The sequence below is a fragment of the Nanorana parkeri genome, unplaced genomic scaffold (assembly GCF_000935625.1).
Source record: "Nanorana parkeri isolate BGI_ZX_2015 unplaced genomic scaffold, ASM93562v1 scaffold78, whole genome shotgun sequence".
NCBI classification, from domain to species: domain Eukaryota; kingdom Metazoa; phylum Chordata; class Amphibia; order Anura; family Dicroglossidae; genus Nanorana; species Nanorana parkeri.
In genome coordinates this window covers 172,155-192,456 of record NW_017306346.1, presented here as the reverse complement: position 1 = coordinate 192,456, position 20,302 = coordinate 172,155, and positions in this window count along the sequence as shown.

The window sequence follows — 20,302 nt, the reverse complement described above, 5'->3', positions numbered from 1 at the left end:
AAGAATTGATGTCATAAAAGAAGAACAAAGACTTATAGAAGCACACCCCAATAAATGGAAGTGAACAATGCATGGAATTTACAGCACAGTTACCAACTGAAATCTTTACCAAGTGACCAACAATGGTTGCAAAGTGGCATTATATTATCCCTGCTAGTAACTACTTTTCCATGATATGGCCTGTTAACATTAAACATTTTGCAAAGATATTTCTCAGTCAGTTCAAATCAAGAGAAATATGTTTTTTGCTAGCATATAGTTGCTTGCTAAAAAAATGTTTAGCAATAAGTCTGTGAGCTACTTTTACTTAATAAATATAAAGATACTCCACTCACCACTATTTGGCTATGAATATTCAGACTGCAATAGCGCTTAAAGGCCAACTACAGGCTCACTATCCCCCCCTCACCCCTCTTATCACCCCGCCCTTATCCCCCCTATGCATGTATGAAATAATTTTTTTGTATACTTACATTTTTCAAATGTGTGCAGGACGACCCAGGTAACATGGGTCGTCTTCATCTTTGCCTCCTTTCTGGCCTGAGATGGTCCTCTGCTGATGCCCAGAGTATAGGGTGATGTGATGATGCTCTCTGCTTCAATACATTATGATTGAAGGGTGTCATGGTGACGCCCCCTTAGGGAATGGGACCATCACACCTGCATTTATAGTATGTCCTCAGTCATGTCTCCAGACATTTAACCTGGAAGACATCTTTCAGGAGAAAAAAGTACAGGGGACAACTGCAGAATGAAGGTGGACATCGCAGCCTGTGTTTTATTTTGCACACTGCCTCGGGGCTCATTTTAGTAAAATAAAAAGTTCCTAAATGACTTGTGATAATGAGAGCTCACTATAGAATGCCTTCAAGGGTAGGTGCACTTTAAAATATCCTTTTTGCCCTTATGGCCTGAGGTAACCAATCTCACCCTCACCCTACACACATGTATACTTACTGAGATCCAGCAGATGAAGTCTCTACTGTTTATTTACATTCAGTGCCACAAGTCCGTCCTCTCCTAGCTGCGAAAGTACATTACAGCCCTATAGACATCTTCGGGGCTGTGTCTACCTCCGTCTACCGGCCGGAAGAAGTCTATGCGGCTGTAAATAAACCACGGAGGCCTCCACAATCGGATCTCAGTAAGTATACATCTGTCTATTTATCTATCACTCAAATTTTTTGTTGGCATGTACTGTCTGAAAGAAAGGTATCCACTAAATCCCAGTATCAATCCCAATATAAAAATGCAAACCTTTGGCATGGCAGGCATGTACAAATGTTAAAGCCACATCAGAAACTGCTTTCAGATAAGCTTTGCAGTAATAACTTAAAAAAGGACATGGCAAAAATACATTGTAGCTTTTCTTTTAAATATATATAATGCAAACATTCCTCCAAGTTTTAGACAGCATTTGTATGTACTGTATAATCAATACTTCATATTACTAGTGAACAGAGATGAATCTAGACAACTCTGTAGAGTGCAGAATGAAGTTAGGAGAACAACACCAATCTGCCTTTGCGTGCATGAACAATTATTTTCTATGTTTAACTTCAGAGTCAGTTGATACTGTTTCCATCTGTACCCTAACACAGACCTTTTTTCAAAATAATGAAAGCTGATTTTTTCTTTTTTTTTACGGGTATGTTATTTAGAATTCACATATTTGGCAGCCGTGCCAACTTTACATTTGCAAAACACTATATAAATCATGTTTTAACCAACAGCAGATAGGAAGCAGATGGCGTGCAACGTCAAAAAGTAAAAGATTTTTAATTAAGTGAGCAGTTTACTGTACACAGAAATAAAGAGAACAACAACACATACAAATAGAAAAAAATAACTGTTAAAAAATAATCTAATAGCATGAAAATTATACGGAAATCCACTCTTACTCCAATTAATTTAGTAGGAGATTTAAAGAAGAACTCCAGCAAAATAGCCATATATACAGTTGAAACATGAGTATGTAAACAGTTGTATCTACCAAAGGATTTTTTATTCTGTTTAGACATGGGTATGTGATTTACAAACCCATGTCACCCTGTCCAGCTACTGGATTCAGTTTTACAATGTCCTATGGTGATCATGCTGAATTATTTACACAAGCAGACTGCAAAAAGTCAAGCAGTCTAATATCTAGGATGGCCACGCACCCATGCAAATAACTCTGTAAAAGTATATATATATATATAAATATATATATACCCTTTCAAAGAGCTCATTATTTCATAGCAACATCTGCTAGCTGCAACAAGCACATATGAGGGAAAGCCCATCCTGGGTTTTTGTACTGGAAGTTTGCTTCGTGTGAGCATTCTGTTATTACCACTTTAACACTGAGTGTTTATTGAAATTACAGAGACCAACCAAACATAAGGTTTGATGATAAAAAAACAGATTTTTCAAGCATAGATACATACAGCATGCAAATGATTGAAGAACTTTTTAGAACTGAATATATGCATTCTGAGGTGACATGGTGAGGATTTTCCCACACACGGCTGTCATTTTTTTTTTTTTTTTAAAGCTGCCTTTTTAAAGAAAATTGTCACTTACAAATCTTTTGGCCTAAATAGTAGCTCACATAGCATAGGATGCACAGTAAAAGCTATATAAATATCACCAGGGCCTGTGATAACAGGCTTTTGTGAACATTTTCAACCCATCCAAGTCTATGGGAGTGCAACAGCAGTTTAAAGCAGGTCAAATGTAGGTCAGAAGGAGGCCAACTGCAGATCTAATGTACCTATCAATGCATTCAGAATGATCTCAAGAGCTTGTGAAACTTATGTCACCGAAGACCAAAGCCCACTGAGACAGGTCCTAATTTTTATTTTCTGTGTTAGTATTGGGTTTTAATTCATATTTTTTTTTAAATGGTATTAATTGCTCTTTCACAGAAAGTCCATACTAACTGTTTTGGTTTTAGGTATAGCAACCCTTCAAAGCAACAATATGTCATAAAACAAGCCTAAACCTTTCCTCAGCATTGAAATACATGTGGAAATTTAAAGTGACACTAAACTCAGGAGTTGAAATCTTAAAAATGCATGACTGTTCCCCATGGTCCCTGTGTGTGTTGTAAAGTAGCCACTGCTCCAAGCTCGCTCCTGTGGTGGACTATAATCTCATGTTTAGTTTACTAATTTGTATTGATATTGTAGTCCATCACAGGAGCAAGCTTGGAGTAGGGCTGCAAATAATGATTATTTTCATAATCGATTAGTTGGTTTGATTTTTTCGATTAATTGGATTAAAAAATTAAATAACTACCATCCTTAATTTAAAATAATACACACAAATGCAGTGTTTCAAAAATAAAGTTTACTTCAGAATAAAACTGCATGCACAATTTTTTGCTTTCGCACTGCACAGCACGATATTGCGGTGTGCGTTCCAGTGGGGGAGAACACACTGTGGGTGGGAGGCGTGCTTGGGTTGCCATTGAAATTAATGGCACCTCCAGCAGCAGAATTTGTCAAACCGAAATCATTATTGCCACCTTCTATCATTTCTTTTTTAAATAATTGTATTGTAAGCACATGGCTCTTGAATAGCTTCAGCCAGGGAATACAGCAGGTAGTGTGCTGGTGCAATAGCCAGCCTGCTACTGGCCATTTCAAATTGCAATAGCAGGCTGGCTATTGCACCTGCTCACTGCTTGCTGTGCCCTCCTCCCAGTGTAAAGGAGAGAGCTAGGGGATCCAACCAACTAATCGATAATGAGAATAGTTGACAGCTTTTCTCATTATCATTTAATCAAATAGTTAGCTTTGGGCGGTGGCTAATTTACAACACACACAGGGACCATGGGGAATAAAAGTAGCCACCCTCCAGAAGGAAGTCAGCACAAATTCAGATATCATTTACAGCTGAGTGATGCACAAATGAGCTACATGTTTGTTAATAGGAATGCATCTTTAGATTTAACTCCTTAGTTTAGTGTCACTTTAAGAGAAAAGTTTCATTTCCCCCCACATATCTTTTAGATTTAGGTGTCTTTTTATAAAGATTTGCAAAATAATGTTTTTACTTGACTGCAAATTATTTGATTTTGTCACTAGATGTGACCTAGTTTTCAATTTATGAAGTTTGAAACAGGAAGCATACATGTCAAAGTGAGATATATAAAAAGTAGCTAAATTTGAGAAAAAAATGGGAAAGCTACTTGTCTGGCTACTGTCAATGCAAAATAATGTTTTGTTGTTTTTATACTTAGGGGATCTAAATTGTTACATTTTTGCCAAGAGAAATTGACTAGTAGTCTTTTCGTTCAGAGCACCCTTTTTAAATGAACTGAACGATGTATCCGTTGAAACAAATTTACTTAAAGTGTTTGTAAACCCTAACAATGAACTTCTTTTATTTGCTCCCTTTTGATCTGTTTGATATATTACAGAACTCTTTCAATGGCATATCTGTTTGAGAAGTGCAAAAATTAATCAGAGAATAATTCAGAGTTTTCCTTTGTCTCGTCTCAAAAAGCCCTCACAGTTGTTATTATTGACTACAGTAAAATTAGCCTTGTTGTTGTTGTGGAGAGCTGAGAGGGGGAGTGGTTGAGTTTAACAAAAGACATTGGGCAGGGCTGATACCACTGAGTCCATGAAAATGCTATGTGTTGTCAGCCCACAGCTGGCTTAAAACTGAGTGCATTTCTGGCAGATCAACAGTTATTTTTCTGTGTTTGCTTGATCTTTAAGGGCTAAAACATGGAAAATGCCTATATTGCACATATGTACTTTTAAAAATTATTTTACCTTTACAGGCACTTTGTTGTACTCAGTATTTAAAAAAAGCTACATAAGGGGCGGAGCTTATCTATGGCGGCAGCCGGACGTGTTCGTCCTTAGCTCTTACGTGGAGGGGTGGCCTTTTAATGTACTGCACCTACGCCACCAGATATGGCCACGCCCTCTCGGTGGATAGTACACCTCCCGTCTTGGCAACTCCTAGCGGTGGCACTTATTGCCCAGGGCTGCGTAAGATAGCCATGTGTTGATGCTCCTCCTGGACCTAGTGTTGCACTATAGACACATGGGGCCCGACCTATGCCTTATTTTTTCTCTTTTTCTCCTGGAATCCTAGGTCCTGGCCCACATTCCCTCTGGCCCTCTTCCCGCTGGACCTCCCTGCGACACTCCTGGTTAGGTAGGATTGCGCTCTTTAAAATGGATATTCTCCCCCGCTTTCTGTATCTTTTTCAAACTCTCCCCCTTATCCTGCCTTCTAACTTCTTCCGTCAAATGCGCTCTGCATTACTCCGCTTCATCTGGGCCGGTAAGAGTCCGAGGCTAGCCTATCATATCATGGTCCGCTCCGAGGAATCAGGAGGCTTGGCCCTGCCTGACCTGCGGACATACTACTATGCGGCGCTCCTTGCCCAGATTCTGGACCGGAAACATCATGGGGCTCACAAACTCTGGGTCTCCCTGGAAGCACTTATCTCCCCTGTGCTCCCTTTCTCGGTACCCTGGCTCGCCCCCTCTCATCGCCCTCGCTCATCGCTTCTCCCTTTTGCCCTCCCTCCGCTTCTGAAAACCTGGGACCTTCTTCTCAGAACGCATGACTTGTCTTCTTATGTGGGCCCCATGACTCCCATAATGGGCAATCCGGTATTTCCACCGGGTTGTATCTCCTCTAGTTTCCTTTGCTGGTCCAACTCTGAGCCCTCACCTTTGGCCGAAGCCCTCGCAGGACCGACACTGAAGCCTTTGGTCGCCCTACTTGAGAGCCGTCCCCACGTCCCCGGAGCCTGGCTTTTATATTTTCAACTTTGGGCGTTCTACAGTGCGTTAGGGGATCGATCCACCCTACACCGACCGCTCTCCTGGTTCGAGTCCCTTTGCTATCTAGATGACCCACCCACTCATGTCATCTCCCTCCTGTATCGTCAGCTACTTCCGATGAGATTCCGGGGTCATCTCCCATTCATAACCAGCTGGGAGAAGGACTTGGGTGTTACCTTTACTGATGAAGAGATCCGAACCTCCTGCGTAATTACTCATAAACTCTCCGTGGCCTGCTCGGCTCAAGAAAAGGGCTATAAAATCCTAACTCGGTTGTACCGAAGCCCAACCCTCCTACATAAAATATTTCCTGATAGGTCCGCCCTCTGCTGGCGTTGTCTGGCAGCGGAGGGGACCCTACTACATGTATGGTGGGGCTGCCCCCTAGTGTTGCCATTTTGGAACCGGGTCTTTGACATCTATAACCAGGTAATGGGGACGGATCTAGTAGCCTCCCCTAAAATAGCTCTCCTATCTCTTTTACCTGGCTCCCTTGCCTCGATCAAGAGGGACCTACTCCGCTTCTTCCTGGCAGCGGCCCGAAACGTAGTGCCGCGACATTGGAACACTGTGGTCGCCCCGACCGTGCAGGAGTGGATTGCGGAAGTGTGTCTGATCATGCGCTTTGAAGAACTGACGGCCTCTCTACATGAGCGTCAACCCCAATGCGCTACTTTGTGGACCCCTTGGATTTTGTACATGGACTCAGCAGCATTTAGGACCCTGTGATCGTACTAAGGACCTCCTGACTGACACTGCACTAGTGCACTGCCTCTGATATACCTAAGTGGGCCGTCCAGGGTGACAGATGTACTATTGGATCCGGTGGAAGCCCCCCCATCCCCTTTCTCCTCCCCATTAATTACCCTCCCGTATCTGTTCTCCTACTTAGCCTGGCACCCCGCCTGGCAGGCGCCCCCCGCCCATATTGTGTTGTCCCTTGAGTCCTGTGTTACTATGTGTTTCTCCTCCTTTTTGTCCCCCTTTAGTGTTGTCTAGCTAGATGGGAGATCGCAGCTACCTTTATATCTCCTGGGTGAGATGCGCTCAGTAGCTATAAAAGCTAGAAATTTACCCCCCTCTGTATGACTTGATCTACATATTTACCACTGTATGTGATGGATACTTGAACCGAACACATATATATGCATTGTTATATGCTTGTGTCTCATGCAGAGCTGTGACTGCATGACCTGAAACTGTGCTGATCCCTATGTCTGCCTGTCTTTTATGTTACCTGTACTAAACTCTTAATAAACATTTATTATTAAAAAAAAAAAAAAAGCTACATAAGTTCATTATCACTTATTCTCCTGACTTAAAGATGCGCATAACATCATGTTTTACTGCATAGACATCAATTCTCTACTGAATAATGAGATAGTCCTTAGATAGTAGCTGCAACAATGACACCCAGAGGCTGTAAGCAGTAATTTCACTGTATCTAAGCAATATTTTATATGCTTAATATTTAAAACTGTGATCATTTTGAAGATCAAGCAAACCTCCATGGTTCAAAAATATGGACATTTTCTTCTATAGTCTAAAGTAACAAACTCAATGATGTAGTGGCTAGTGAGCTCTTACCGTTAGTGTAGGAGTAGGTGTGGCCTGAAGCATAACCACACCCATCAGGCATCCTAGTACCCTTCAAATCATACTGTTGATGATTAAAGCTGGCCATAGTTTAATCAACTTTTCCTGCTGACTCGGTTGAAATCCAATCTGTGTGTGGCCCTGACTCGACACGACAAAAGTCAAAAGTCAACATCGAAGAACTTAATCGAATTTGTTTTGTTGAAAAAAAGTAACTGCATCCAATTAGCTGTTTGGGTATTGTGACAATTGTAGGCTTTGGCTGTCCGTGTACATAAGCCTGCCAAAAAGGGCTGTCAAACCAGCTGCTGGCACGCTTGAAGTATTCCCATCAGAACACAATACAACATTTCAAGCTGTATGTAATGTAGTCCACATACATGATTTCTCTGATTAAAGCCTGATGGAGGAGGTGTGTTTTGGACCCCCGAAATACATTGGCTACTCTACTTGAATAACCCTAATGAAATAAAGTTGTATCTGGGATATTTTAATTGGTGGGGCGCTTCAATTCCTACATCTACTGTGAATACAATAGCCGGCAGGAGAGATTCCACCATCCACACTGTTAATAATGAATAAGGAAATCGGGTTTAACCCATGGGATGGGAAAAATCTGTATAACCAGCTTTAGCCATGGATGTCTGGCTAGCAACATCATTTGGTATAAGACTTTCAACAGTTCGCCTCTATAGAGAAGCTAACTGTAGTTAACACACAGTACACTGTGATGGATTTTGGGTAGATTCTGCTGTTTTATAGATCAGTGTGGTTGTGCTACAGTAAAGCATTATGGTGTTTCTACATCAATATCATAATCAGTATTATAAGCATTTTGGACTGGGAAGAGAGGCCTATAAAAAAACACAAAAAAACTGACATAATAAAAAAGCACTTCATTGGGTATCAAAAGCACAGAATCAATTACTATATTTATATGATCTATCAGCTTCTGGATGTAGTACAGACCAGATCTAATCCTCTAAGGGGACGTTCTGAAACAAGTCTAATACTATTAGTTTGGTGAATGCCTTACAAATTCAGTAAATGCATAAAAAATGAATGATGAAAATCACCCATTTTGAACCATCAACCTACATCAGCCGCATCATCAGTCCCGGCATTTTAAAAGTTTTACAACACAGTCCTGGAGTCTTATCCTTGTGCTAAAGCTTTGTGAATTGAGCCTATTTTTGTGCTTAAAGAATTTATAGTGAATGATATACTACACTGCTGGGACTCTGACCGCTGGTCCTGTTAGGAATATGGGTAAGTCCTGTCATGTAAAAATGTGAAATGAAGGCTGTTAATTATGGTTGGTTCAATAGGGTGTATAGCATATAACAAATGCAAACCACTTTTTTTTTTTATGCACCTGGTCTTTTTTATTAATGATGCCTGCAGTACAGTACTGTCCGGGAGGTACTGGAGACCCATAACTCATTTGTCTCACCACTGAGACAGACTTATTCATGACAAATGACGCATGGATAAAAGCATCATGTTAACGTAAGGGCTTTGTGTTCAACCAACTGCTACAACAGACTTCCACCTTCAGACCTCTTTTGTACTAACAGAGAGAGAATTACTGTCTCTTTTCTGGACCACAGTAAAGCTAATATACAGTATATGATTATTTTACCATTTACCACCTCTACCTACTCATTCACTAAAGCTGGCCATACACCTTACAATTATCAATTTTTCTTGTCCCATTATCGCATCCTCATTCAATTTCCACTGGAATACCCCATCATGCACAGACCAATGTAGATTTCGATAATCATTCGTCAGCAATACTAACTGACAGAACAGATTTTCATTTGCGCTTGTGCAATGTTCATGTTGCGATTTTTTTCGTGCAAAAAACGCCACTAATCCATACATTTTCGTACAATTCTAAAAAGTTTTCTAGTCTGCCCAATAGACGAAATTCGGCTAGTTGTACAATAATTGTGATCGTTCACTTCCCATCAAGTGACCGATTATCATATGAGCATCAAACTATAATCGCAAGGTGCATGGGCACCTTCAGGCAAGATTCACACTTGAGCGTTGGCAACTTTGGTCTTTTTAGTATGTTTTAGAATTGTGCGGTTCATTTCGCCCCGAATCAAAATTTGGATCAATTTTCCAAAATTCAGACACTCGGACACATCCGAATTTCTGAATCCCAATGCATCCGAATGTGTCTGAATCCGAATTTCCTTTTCCACATTTCGGATCCCATACGTTCAAAAACAAAACTGAATTGGACATGACTTTTCTAGCCAATCAAGCTAAGGTAAAACAGAAGTCAGAACACTGATGGCCAAAAAAGTGAAAGTATTACTTTTTAAAAAGTTTTACATTTTGCTTACTAAAAAGACGCACAAAAATGCAAAACCTAAACATATAAAATGGCAGATCCTCCTGTGAAGGACAGGTATACTTTGTAATGGATATTATTTATTTTTTTCACTCAAGGATTCATTTGGATATCATGTGGTCTTAGGTACACCTGAGTGATCATGCTTTTTTGCACAATCACTGCTCTTCAAATCATATGAAAATCTTCTCAAAAATGAATACTAGAATATGCTATCGGAAACAACATACGGCCTTTATACGTGGAGCTACTTTTCTACTATAAAGACCAGAAGACCAGATAGGACCAGGTGAGTTTCATGTTTCTAGAACAATAAAGAACATTCTGATTTCTCTTAACATCCCCTGCCCCCCTTGTACCTATGGTTCTCTTGCTGAATTTAGCCACAAATGTTCATAGACAGTCAAAAGAAAGAAACAGTAAAAAGAAAAGTTATGAAAATATGCACATGTTGAGGCTTGGTGATGCACCATGTTACCTTACTATGCAGTCCTGGTTCCCAGCTATACTTCAGAAAGCCTTACTATATGTTATATTTTAGTATAGGACTGTGCCATGATTGCACCATCTCATGGCTGCTACTCAAAATTATAACTTCAATGATCAATGGCCATTTTTTGTTTTTCGGAAACGCTGTAGTAAAGCAGTTTACAATACAGAATTGTGCCTTCCAAAGATAGAAATATACAGATCTGTGTTCTGCTCAGACAGATACACTTCTTACAACACTACTTTTCTCAGAAAAACAGTTCTAGTGAGTTCTAGTGTGTAGGCTAAGTATAACAAACTAGAGAATGTCATGTATCTATTAACGTGAGAAACTCAAAACAACCAGTAAGTAAATACATTTATTTGCAACCAAAATATTATGATGTGGAGCCCACAGCTGTGATTCAGATGTGGCAGCTGTTGCCAAAAATATTCGCACAAGAAATGTCAAGATGGAATAAATAGGCTCATTTAGTAATAACTCAGCCTTACCGTTTGGAACTGACAGAAACCTTCAAAAGTCCCTCAAGTAGGAGGCACTTTGTAAAATAAGTATTTTTGTTGATGTGTCTGTATATGTGTCTCATAGTCACATATGCAAAATACATTTATTCATGTAGTCCTTTATGTTATCTTGATGAGGAAATGAATGTGGCTGCTTGGCATACATATTTGAGATGTATAGGTCTTTTTAGTTACTTCTCACCTTTCTCTGTGTAACCTCCAAAATCTTGTCTATTTTCTTTTTAGCATTCATTCCTATCCGCTGTCTGACACTTCAACCTGATTAACATTTCATTGCTGTTCTCCATGTACCTATGGAAACATTCTGTAATTGTCTTTAATCACCCTTATTAGGAATACAAATCTAAGTCTATTCACAAAACTATTACAAAAAATTAATCTGTATGCGGCATCCTTGCCCTCCAAGCCCCATCATAAGTACAATCACAACACAAAGAACTTGTTGCCTGCAAAGCATTCTGATGCAATCTCCCAAACTGTATATGCATTCATTTGATATTAACACCTGGATAAATCATTAATGTAAACTTTTCCTAAACACTATATACATTTCTTTAGAAATCTAACAGATTCCTTCGGTAAGTGTGGATAAGGGATGCTGGCCAGAGCATCCCAGATTGCTAAGAGATGAGCAGGGAGATGTGTATGGCCTTTACACATCTCCCCACTCAGCTCTTAGCCAACCTGGGATGCTTTGGCGGGAAAAGGGGCTGCTGTCCCCCCACATGACCCAAAGAGATGCTGCCTGAGGAGCGGTCTCATTATTGTGACGGTCCTGCATGCAGGTAAAATTTTGGCTGAGTTAGTAGGACTTGGCTGAAACTCCAGCAGAGTATGGCCAGCCTTACAGCAAGGTGCACATGGAAGGGCTTCAAACAGTAAAACAGCAAAAAATTTCCCAGCACACTCGCCAGCCCTTCCATGTGTTTGCCATTTGTTTTGCTTGACTGATTCGGTGCAGTGACGCATGGGGGGTCTCAGCTGCCATTGTGATGTGCGGGGTCTCTTGTGCGTCTCCTTGATGGACGCCGGCAGAGAGAGGAGGGGACAGTCAACCGGCGGGATAAGGTATGTCGCCGGGTCCACTCCTCTCTCCTGATACTGTCGGGTGTTCGGTCCATGACCGAGCGCCCGACTTTTCAGAGGGTGGTGACACCAAAGTGAGTCATTTTGGTGTCACCCCTCCAATGGTGTCACCCGGGTGCGGGCCGCACCCCCCTTGTGATGCCACTGGTGCTTTGACGTGGCTGTGCGGCTTTCAAATTTTCTGCAGAAGGTGTGTATCTATACCTCTGCTTTTAACCTTAGTGGTTAGACAGTTTTTTTTGCATGCTGGCTTGCGGGTGTGCTGGGAAACTTTTTGCTGCATCACTGCAGAGGAGATGCAGACAGTCTGGAGGGAGTTCTGTCATAGCTGGCCAGCTCCGGGAATTGGGTGAGTCAAGCTTTTTTATATTAGGTAAATGAGAATGAGCACTTAATTCTTGCATTGCAGGGGTAGCCCCACTGCAAGACTTAATAAAAGTTTTGCCTGGAGGTTTTTGCTGTGAGTTTAGCATCACATTTATTACAGTCTACAGTAATCTAAAAAAAGTTCTTCTTTTAAGGAAATTAGACAGGGTTTTATTAGATTGATGTTTCTTCTGTGACTATAAACGGAAACAGAAACATTTGCTGTAAATATGACATGTATCCCTAATAAACAGAAGCAATGCCTTCTCTTTTCAGTACACTTGGCTAAAGTAAGCATGAACTAACAAGTTACATAAGTTTCACATTTCCAAGCAATACATACAAAACACTGTATACAGTAAATTCATACAAGGCACAGATTACATATCCCTTGCAGATGATCAGATAGATAGATAGATAGATAGATAGATAGATAGATAGATAGATAGATAGATAGATAGATAGATAGATAGATAGATAGATAGATAGTCAAAACAACCAATTAGGGTAGTGGGTGGGGGGTTATATTACAGCACCGAAAGTAGGGGGAAAAAACAGCCCATACAATTGCTGTTCTGCTAAAATGTTTAATATTTACAATTCATGTATGCAAATTAACAATAGTGCCCTAGAGAGTATTTTCTGTCTCTTCAAACCAAGTGTTACAAAGGTCTAAGGTACTTTTATAATCTGATAGTAATATGCTGAATAACAGAAACCTCTGGTGCCCTTTTTCAGTATGTCTTACTGGGCCTTTGAAAAGTTACAAAATTGCTACATTCATTACCTAGATACTGACTACTGCTCTTTATAACCTACTTGAACTTGCTAGCAGTGTAATTATATTTCTATTTTAGCTTATAAACTGCTCTCATTGCTCTGGTGAGAGAATTGATCAGAAATTAAATGGCCACACACAGATAGAGATAGTATAACAAAATAGGGCACTTTTTATTACCTTTGGTGTAGCCTGAATAAGGCATTAGCATCTGATACTATAAAATCCCTTACAAAAATTAGGCCTGTTATGGTATTAACAGTTTAGCAATAACTGTCTATAAACAAACAAACTTAAACAGAATCAATGACCTCTAAAACTGTAAAAAGGTACGGTTCTGGTTAATGTCTTCTCAATTTAGACAAAGTCAGTGGTGGCAGATAAGAAGGAATGCACCATCCAGCATCTAACTTTTCTGTTTATTTCTTCCAGATCTGTGCAGTAATCCAGTGAGAAAGTTTTCCTCTGAGCAGGAGCCTCCTGTATTACGGACCAGTCACTGCTGATCTCTCTCCTTGTGCAGGGTGACTGGTCTTGTATCCACCCCCTTCTGTAGTTTTCTACAGCCAGTATGGGTGTGGCCTGTTGGCTCCCTCCCACAGCTCTGCTTTCAGCACACTTATGATATCATCGTTACTTCACATTTGGTGCATACACAGTGGATTTATATCCTTCATGGCTATTGAGGAATATATTTAAATTAGCTTTTTTTGTTCAGCTTTAAATATATTTTGTGAAAGAAAAGCATTCATGGTCCTTGCAACCAGGATTGTGACAGGGGCGTGCCTTCAGCATGCATACCGTGTCTCTCTTTTTCATTTCAAGTTGGGAGGTGTGCATATAGTGCAAACACCTGTCCAGCATAGTAGAATTAACCTGCAACAGTTCCTGAGTAGAAATGGAGTAAACACTTATTACCGAAGTATAATAATTTATAATGTACTTTGCTTAATTACATGGAAACTGGTGTTTGATTATGTAGTTTCATGCTTCGGAAGGTTTAATTTACCATGCTGTTATCTTTGTTTACGCTCATTAGGGCTGATAACCATGAATGCTTTCCAGTGCATTTGTGTACACTTGTATGCGGTTGCTCACCGTTTATGAAGATCACACCTCCTTGCACCCACAGCAAGTTTTAATCAACATGGAAGAAAGCCACATATTACCTTCTTTCTTTATAAAGTGAAGCCTGTGTGGGCAGGTGATAATCTTACAGGATTCTGGTAAAGTAGAGGCATGGCATGAATGAAATACGCTCATCCCCATAATTAGAGCCGATGTGTGCAGCTGTCACACGTTAGCTCCATTGATCGAGAACTGAGTGATCACATACTGCCATTTGCTCACTTCCCGATCAGTTCCCTGCAGAGAGTGGTGACTGACAGTCACCGCTCCCCGCAGGGATTCCCCCCTCCCCTCCTCCAGTGCCGACTGGAGGGACAGACAGGGGAGGGCACAGCTGGCTCTGCCTCTAGAGCCGTCGGCTGCATTGCTGCTCTGTGCTGTCAGCATATAGCGGGCAATAGCCCACTATATGCTGAGTGTTGGGACACAGGAGGACCTGTCCTCCGGTAACACTAAACATAACTGATTCCTCTGTAACAAGTCCTAAAGTCAGTAAAAAAATACTGTTATTTGCAATGCCAAATATCCCTCAACACTGATTTTTCAATGGTACATGGCATGCTTACTCTTTATTTTAAGCTGAACTCCAACTTTGTACTCCTATTAATATAAGTAAATGCATTTTTACATAATGGTAGCATACCATTTGCCATACACATCTCCCCGCCCAGCTCATAGCATCCTGGGGCGCTCTGGCCGGCATCCCACCCAGCTCCTGGCAACCAGATATGTCACAGTTACTGTTGACGCCTGAGGCACAGGGGGGGGGGGTTGGGGGGGGGGCACTCTGAGCGGCATCCTGCCCCCTATTCTCCCCACCCAGGAAGGCATCAAAAAAGCTAGGGATGCCACTGATAAGTGTCTTAATATGTTTTCATATCAGCCTCCTATCAGCTCCTGCACAGCAGCACTCTGAGAAAGGAAAGGGCAACACTACAAGCCAATTAGGCCCTGCTGCATGCACATATGCTGACAGGAAGAGAGAGAACAGAGAATTGATGACCTATTAGTGTGTTGCTGCTGCTCCTCCTCCAATCAGCAGGCTGCAAGCAGGAAGGTAATACCTTTGTATTCCTTAGGACCAACAGAATGTGGCAACCCCCTTCTGTCTGCAAAGGGTGCCTGAATTACAAATCCTTTGTCAGATAAAATAGTTCACTTGTTTATTTATATTACCTAAAATTTGCCTTTAAATAGATGTATAAAATATGGGAATGCAAAAATATCGCATTACCTTTCATATGGGTATTTCAGAATTGTTGCTTTTGCTTCTATTGCTTTTTCTTTTACAGTGTTTGGACTTGTGTAATGCGTAGTATGCCTTAGCAAAGGATATGCTTTAAATTATCTAAAACCCGAATTTAGCAAACAAAAAACAAACAAAAAAGGGAGATACAAAGCCTTTGCATAGTTATACTATGACACATCTGAGTAATACCTACGTAGCAATGTTAGGCTTTCCCCATATTTTCTATACTGACATGATAGGACCAGCAATACCATGACTCATGATTACTAAGTTACAACTGCCTCATAAATATACACTTTCTCAAGCACTTACACAAGCATACATTATTATTGTAGGCTTTACTAGCTGTAATTTTGTTTTCATAGGAAGTGATTAAGAACAAAACCTAATCTTCTTATACCATCAACATAAAGGTAAAGATTTCACTTCAATTATAAAACATGTGCAAGCAAAAATCCTTGATTTGATACAAGTAAACAGAGCCTAATTTAGGCCTCATTCACACTCCGTTAACTCGGGGCATACACGCCTGTATTGGGATATTCCCGGGAAGGATAGGGGCCACATGTAGCTGCCTGTTCTTCCCTACGGGGGGGGATGCCGCTGTACGCAGTCATACACTCACCTGAATGTAGACAGGATGGATCCTGTCTGCGTCCGACCACTGACACACGGACCCGCGCGGATGTGCAGTTCAGGTGAGCGTATGACAGTGTACAGCCACGTCCTCCCCATAGGGAAGTACAGGCTGCTACATGCAGCACCTGTCAATCCCGGTAACAGCCTGATACAGACATGCACACTGCATACCTTATCCCGCCGCGTGACTGTCTCCTCCTCTCTCTGCTGACGTCCATCACCCAGATGGCCACCAGCAGGTATCAATAAGATTGCTGCGCATGTGCGAAGAAGTCGCGGCGGGGTGATACCCGGCCTCGGGACGCCCCCTGGGTTAACCACTAACTTTTCATATGGGGAACTGGAACATGATCTCCACTACCACTTGCTCCCAGGTTTTTTTTTCTAAACTGTAGTTTTACAGTAGTATTGAACACTCAGATTTAAAAAGGTATTAAACTCTCAGATTTAAAGTAGCATTGAACTTTTAATCAATAATTAATCCGGATCAAACTATTTTGCCCAAGCAATTATAGTCATCATGTTTTCAAACAGCTCTCTCAGCTCAGTTTCCCTGAACTTCTTGTCCAGTACCAGATCACAAGGGTAGAAAGGCGGAACTGGGAGCAGGAGATTGGCTTGCCTTGCTGTGTCTGTGTTTTGTGGAGACACACACAGCTAACTAGCACATACAAGGGTGGCTGCAAGGGAAAGGGGCCACCCTAAAACAGGATATCAGGGCCATTGCTCAGGGGACCAGATGATTCTGCAGGAAGCTAAAACTTTTAAAGAAAACCTCCAGGGAAACTTTTTATTAATCCTTGGACTGGGGCTACATCCACAAGAGAAACGAAGGAGGGGCGAAACGCGTCATCCTCTGTAGGATGCTTACCTGATATGTGGTTGAATTAAACAGCGGGACTAAAAGTCTATTCATGTCGGCAATCTGGATCAAATAGGATTCAATGGAAATGAACCTGGGACTCCTCCAAAAACACTAGCCGTCTTAAAGGAATTCATCCCGAGAACTACCTGGACACTGCAACGAATTTATTCCGTAACAAAACATCAAGTGCCTACACTTCTTGGAATATTGACCGTAGGGTTAAAAAGAGCAAGCAACCGTGAGTAAAATTTTACTCGAGTTCCCACTACACACAAATTGGAGGTTCCTCTCATCTTGAATGAGACCATAACTCAGTGGTATGTTGCATATTAATTAACCGGGTCACCTGCTATGCCTTGATGTACACTTATAAGACATCTTCAATCAAGCATAAGTTTTGTTAATACCAGTCGTATTCATTTGAAGGACTATAACATCTAAGTTCAGTTTCAATTGACTTTATTCACAATTAAAATAAACATCCCTGAAGACGTCCCTCACAGGAGGAAAAATCATGTGTTTGATATTAATGAAGACCCTCCCAGGCATCTGAGACATACCAGCTACATTTTTATCCAGCATTAGTCACTTTAGTCCCTGTGCTGTTTCCTCGCAATTGAAGACCACCTGTTGATATTGATAAAACTGATCAGTAAGCTCCTTAAATGAATGTTTGTGTGTTGATTTGCAGGATTGGATTATTGCAATAATCATTTTTAACGGTGTGGGGTTAGTGGGTTTCTACTGTGCAGTCATTAATGTATATTATTATAATGAATTTCGTTTTGTATATTTAATAAAATACCACTTTATATTGAAATTTAACTCTCCGACTCCCCCCCTTTTTCAGCTGCACTCTGTTCAAAAAACCTCTCTTGGTTGAACAAATGGCTTTTTCTATGTACCTAGTCAGCAGCAGGGGCTTGTTTGTTTTGCTTTGCAAGTGAGAGTTAAAAAGAGGAGTAAAATACTCTAAACCTATTTGGGCTGTGGATCTCTGGGTATACCCTTTTTCCTTTTTGTTTTGCTACATCCACAACCCTGCAAGTGTTAAATGCTTGTTTGTGTCTAGGGAGAAAAATAACAAAGACAAACTCACCCAAAGCTCCAAGCCGACCAACTGTCACAGCGCTACCTCCAGCCTCTCTCCTCCTCATCCTCCACAGCAGCATTGGAATCTTTTACTGGACATTAGACTGCTGTAGGGTGGGGGGGGAGAGATGCTGGAAGGACAGGCCTAATAAAAAGCTTGCTCACATCATCGGGTGAATATAACTCTTTTTTTTTTTTAGACAACAACGGGGAGTTAACCCGTGCTGTGCAAGGGTAGCCCAACTGCAAGGGTTAATAAAAAAAATCCTGGAGTATTTCTATAAACAACAAGGAGCAGCATCCATTGTAAATAATTTGATCAGGATTTCAAATAGCCATATTGCCACTTTAAAGGAGGACCATGGGGTGAGTGAATTACACTCATCCCCATAGCTAGAGCCGATGTGTGATAACTGTTTTTCTGACAATTGCTATATGCTGAGTTTTGAGTCAAGCGAAGACACAGTATATGTCCTCCCATGAGCCTGAGGAGAACTATGGGGAAAAAAATGTTGCCCCATAGTTTTCCTTTAAGCAGACTATGGATTACTATAGCTGCAGAAGAGCAGTCACCTGAAAACCAACAAAGGACAAAACGCAGACACTCCACTGTGAACCTTCAGCCACTTTTTCACACTAATGATGCAATGGTGGATTCAAAGTGAGATCTGATTCATATAAAAGTTTTCTATGACTATCCAAGATACTTTATTATTATTGTTGAATACAACATAATGTACCTTTTAAATATAGTATCACTTTAAGTTAATGCTGCTTTGCCATTTTATTTTGTAATACTTTAGTGTCAGTCGTTTTTTTTTTATATATTTCAGTCATAATTTCAAATACCTGTTGATCCTACCAGTATTGCTTTTTGCCAGGATCTGTGAAGCCACACTACCCAAAGGCTCTCTACCTTCTGAGTGTAGCACCACACTTTTCTGATTCATGCTTGCAACATATTCTATTCTCCTTCTCACAAGCACACATCACAGCCTGTGGATTGAATGGCAGCGGCTACCAAACGTAGCCTCATTGTCATCCTACAGAAACAAACTATGCAGCATGCATAGTACACATGACACACTGCGACTTAACAGCACCCAATGCCCCAAGATTTTTTTAAAGAGACAATTAGCAGTTACATGACTGCTGTAAAATGAAGGTGAAAAAAAGGTATTTTCGAGTTGATTTATTTTTCTTTTGCGATTTGCAGTGAATCACATTCATGAATGTTTCACTAAATATTACAGCCAGAAAGGAAGTGAAGCATTAAATACACTTCAACATATACTTTGCTAAGTGAACATTCTCTACTTCTTTAGTCAGCGCTTTCAATCAACTGCATAGAATTTAAAGCAGTAATGTTAGTAGGCAATCAATTGATCTTTGATTTGACTGATCATTTTCACAGACGCTTACTAGTCATTAACCACTTCAAGACCAGGTGTTTAGACCCCCTTCCTGGCCAGGCCATTTTTCAGTATTCAGCGCTGCGATACTTTGACTGACGTTTATTCCGTCATGCAACGCTGTACTGAAATGAATTTTACACCATTTTTTGGAGACAGATAGAGCTTTCTTTTGGTGGTCTTTAATCACCACTGGGGGTTTTATTTTTTATTATAATTAGGAAAAATTACAGAAAATTTTTAAAAAAAACGTTTTTTTTAACATCATGTTACGAAACATTTATTATTACCCAGTTTTTTGGTCAAATATAAAAGATCGGGTAACGTCGGTTAAATAGACACCAAACATGTCAAGCTTTAAAATTGCGCGCACTTGAGCGGACGTCTAAAGACGTCAGATCTAGAGAGCTCCTGGCCGGCCGTTTTTTTACTACGGCCGGCCCCGAGGCAGTTAAACAGAGCCTGTGAGGGCAAATGCATGCAAGCTGCCATTTTTAAAAATAGACTTTTTAAAGTTGTAAGCTTCAGGATTGTCAGCACGTCACTGGGACCGGAAGTGAGGACAAATCTCCCAAAAGGTGGCCACACAGAGGAGTAAAAACTGATTTTGGCTTTAGGGCCCCCGATCACACCATGTGTAGTGACTGGCGGTTTTCTGCACATTATCAAGGGCACTAAATAACTGTTTTCTATGTGCCCTATTCAAACTGCAGTGTTACATTCAGGTGGGTTGCAGTTGCAGATATGCTGTATTTTTCTGCAACGTACTATAGCTGAGCTAAAGTCACTGTCTGTTTTTGCACAGCAGTGGCACACTGGTGCACAGGAATGAAAAAAATTTCACTTTGAAATTTTAATAAAGTTAAAAAAAAGGGGTAAACAGTGACAGTAACAGGGCTCTACTACTACTC